Below are 4,399 nucleotides of genomic sequence, written 5' to 3'. Positions count from 1 at the left end.
GTCTGTGCCGGAATGGTGGCAGCGTTGAGCTTATTGTAAGCTTGAACGATACGCCACTTGCCGTTCGGCTTCCAGACCCAAAATGTGGGTGTCGAATGTGGTGGCTTACTCTCACGCTCCATTCCTGCGTCGTGCTTCGCACGAAAATGGCGTCAGTGACGTCACACCGCTTCGTGGGCAAGAGTCATTGGCGTGTTGCGCAAAATATGTTTTTCAGAACTAGGTCGATCACATGACGCACACTTCGGTCCTGAAGTAGGAACGACGACGGGTCTTTGGGGACGACGTCGTGAATTATTTTTACCAAATGATAGTACGTTTCCGACGGAGTCTTCAGGATCAAAGATCGCACTTTGTGCGCTCGGAAACCTCTTAGTGTCTTCTAGGACAGCTTCGTCCAAAAGCAACGACGAGTAAAACACCTCTTCAGGTCGTAAAATGACCACTTCAGCTAAGTTGCCTGCCTTCAAGGCACCGCCGAACTCTTCGAGGGACATCTTGTCCAGCTCAAGAAGAGCATCCACCGCGGAATATCCTCAAAGGCGACATCGCCATCATCCTCCCCCGTCTCACCGTTGACAGTGGTGTATAGCTGCGCGCTATCGTTACGGAAGACACTTCCTGGGTCAGGATGAACGGCCGGCGTTTTGCAGCGAGCATATGTGATGCTGTCGCCTCCTCACAGAGGTTTCATGTCTCGACAAGACTAGTGAGAATACGCACTAAGCGTCATCTAGTGTTAGTCCTAATTTCTGCTACACCGGAGCCCTAATGATATTAACAACACCCGACATAGAGCGGCCTGCTCTGCAGTCTTCGTCCAGTGCCATTCCACGCGCATCTGAAGTGCCTTGCCCATTTGCGTCGGCTCTTGGCCGACCTTCAACTCTTGGCATGCAGCGACAGCTCCAATACTTGAGAAGCGCTCAGTGAGTTACGTGCCACTTCACGTTCAGCCCGCGAGCAACGCTCGGGACTCTTATCCAAAACGTATTTGGTATTTAACAGCTCGAATACTCCGATATCCAGATCATTAAACGTCATGGGCCAGTGCCCATGCCAATAGCACTCCTGCTTCCTAGCAGAGGCAGGTTCATGACTCACCAAAGCTCTACCAGAAGATGTGCACGTTTCGGAAGGTCTTCGACCTCCAGTCAATCCATGGCTCATGGTGTTCCGACCGTGCCATACCAAGGATGAGGCTATACATTGAATTCAAGTCTTAGACTTAGCAGTGTTTACGGTATCAAAGCCGAGAAACTTGACAGTGATGTCCACATGGAACCTCGGCACCGTAAGACATGTCCACGTCGCTAAGCGAATATTGACGATGTAACCTAACCGCGCCTTTAGCGCCTCAGCATACAGTTGGATTTACATTGTCGTGGAGCGTAGAGCATAATTGCCCGACGCCCCAGAGTCGATCAGGATTTTCAATGCTTTATCAAAGCCCTTCACGGTCGCTTTCATGACCAGCAAGCCCGGCTTGCATACACGTTTCGTGTATATGAGCACGTAGCTCATCGGAGCTGGACCCTACTGCCCTCTACCTCTTTGAGGCTCATCAAAACTCAGTTCATCCCCATTAAAGGCACCCCGCGCCTATTAGGTGTTGTCGTTTCCCCACGCTAAACCGGAAGAGTGGACAGCAGCGGGGTGTCGGCTCGATGAGCGTTGATGCGTCTTGCGCAAGGGACAAGCAATCCAAAGGTGACGGGTGTATCCACAGACAAAACACCTTCGGTTTGTTGAGCGCTGCTCGGCGGCTCGGAAATCTGGCTTCTCGTCCTTCGCATATCTGAGATCCATCGGTTACTCGCTCGACGAGCCACTAGAATGTGCCCTCTAGCCAAGTCGTACCGACTTAAGGTTGAAGTATTGCCATATTCATTGCTTCTTCAGAAGAAGACGAATACACACGGAAGACTTCCAATCCGGTCACGCCAGTGTGGGGACCCTATATAACTATGGTCGCTGCGATCGCCTCGGGGAGAAGGTCGGCTGCCATCCCGGCGATGAGTTCTTAACCCTTGGACAAAGTCCACCGACTCGTTCTTGCTCTGTCGGGTGGTAAGGAAACGTGATCGCACGCTATATGCCTGATTTGGCGGCGAGAACACTCGCAAAAGCTGACGTTTCAGCTCCTTCCCGGAGGGGAACGCCGCTTCATCCGAAGTATCGCACGTTAGTATCCATTCTCGCGCTCGGCCCCCTGAGCTTGGAGATAGCTATTTTCACGCGCCGTTGCTTAGTGTGGAGCATGGCGGGCGCCATGACCATCTCGACCTTTCTCATCCAGGGCAGGACATTCTCCAACCTTGCCCTCGAAGGCTTAACACTCAACATGAGCGGTTTGGGTTGGAGAGAGTCATTTGTCGTCGACGATGGCGACACGGACGCAGTCGACGCCGGCAACGTTTGCTTTAGTTGCTCTAACAGAGCACTTCGATAACTTGAAAACGACACTAGGCGCGCGCTGATCGCTTAAGGTCCTTGCAGAGCGAGGTGTTGTCCGCCCTCAGGTTCAAGCAGAGATATCAGTTTTATAAGCCCGTCCTGCATGCCCTGAGGCCAATAAGAGCACTGCTTCATCCTACCAGAGGGTCCTTCCAAACGAATCAGGTGTGGATATATACAAGTGCTGCCAACTGCTACCAATTGAGCAGGCTTGCGCCTAGCGGAAGCTTGGCTAACGCCGATGACCTTCGTTCTATACTTGGAACCAGTACGAGTGTAGCGGATCCTAATTCACTTACTCCAAGAGTAATTACAACCTTAACCCAAGTCTCATAAACACTTCCATTCAAGTGTCAACTGTATTTCTTGGTTTTATTGGTGGCGAAACCGCCTATATCTAATATAGGGTTTCCTAATTATATTGAAAAACCTAACTAGAATAGATAATTACTGGCAGTCCAGCCACATACTGACTTCTTGTTAAGGTGTAGCCACGCAATTGTGTGACCATCACCCTTGTATGGTGACATGACCCACCCCATCATACCAGGGTACGTGTAAAATAACTCCGTTACACACATACACTAACTATAGACCCTGTATAGTTGTATATCCTTTGAACCTGTTACCGCAGAATGATGAGCACTTATCAGTTTAGAAAGGCTTATTGACCGTGGATAAATGTCACTGCATCTTTTCTTCTTTTTCAAGTAAGTCAGACTCGCAGACGTGATCCACACGCGGTGAAGGGTGTCAACTGATTAAGGTCTTCCTAGGTAAGTGTTTGAACACTGTCGGGCAATTCTCGTTTCACTTGGTAGCACTTGTAGTCATTCCAACGCAACTTCTTCGATGGATTTGTCGATGGATAATGTGGACGGCACAGGCGGTGGTCGGCCTTGGATCACAGGGTGTTCCTAACACACTCGCAATGAAATTGTGCGATGAAGCTGCGAACTTTGATTGGAGATCACGCGGTCGTCGATATACCCCATTTTGTTCAAGCAGCAATGACTCAACGCTCTCACCAGTTCCGTCACATCCTCCACAAATGGTGGCAAAACGCGGAACGTCCCGTAAAACTTCGGGAGCCCATATTGTCGAAAGACACGATCGACAAACAGCTTCGCTGTGCCCCCACCGTCGATGGTGTTCGTCACTACCGCAAAATGAGCCATGTTGCTCAAACGGTTCACGAAGACCACCACACCCATGTTACTCGCCGAATCCTTCAGCAGGCCATACACAAAGTCCATACTCATGGACTGTCAGCCTTCAGAGGGTACCGGTAAACTGGCCAGCGGCTCCGCCGCATTTGGAGAGGGTCTCGCCCTCGGATAGGTCTCACACGTGTGCACATATTTGCTCGACCACTTGTTTAGCTTGGGCCTCCAATACTGGCAACACACAAAGCTGTTGGTCGTTTCACGACCGACAAAACCACTAAGTGGGGTGTCGTGGGCCTCATCGAGGATATGATATTTTAAATCCTCATCGTGGGAGCCGCAATTCATGGCGTCTTTGTTGAATCGGCGCTATAATACAGCGACCCGTTACTCAACGCATATCAGTGTAACCGTGACCGCAAACGCGCCGACAGTTCCGAGTCCGAGTTCCAAAACCCCTTGCTACCGAGAGCCTGTAGCAGCGCTACACACATACTTACATCGAAGCACAGTATGCTCACACCGATGGAGAAGCCAGTAAAAAATGTTTTGTCACAGTCCGTTGCTACCGTATCCATCATGTCCGTGAGAGTCTTAAACCTTGAATTCGGAAAGGACTTGGTGAACATGGCAGTATTTGCCTCGGGACTGTCGTTCCACTTCAACCCTGCAAACGCTGGGTCGCACGTCTCAGTCATAAGACCATTATATGATGTTTCAATGACGCTTGTAAACTTGGCAGCAGGTTGAGATAGGTATCCATGGGCTATGACGTA

Source organism: Plasmopara halstedii, assembly GCF_900000015.1.
Source record: "Plasmopara halstedii genome assembly, contig: Scaffold_350, whole genome shotgun sequence".
Taxonomy (NCBI): domain Eukaryota; phylum Oomycota; class Peronosporomycetes; order Peronosporales; family Peronosporaceae; genus Plasmopara; species Plasmopara halstedii.
This window is presented reverse-complemented; position numbering follows the sequence as displayed.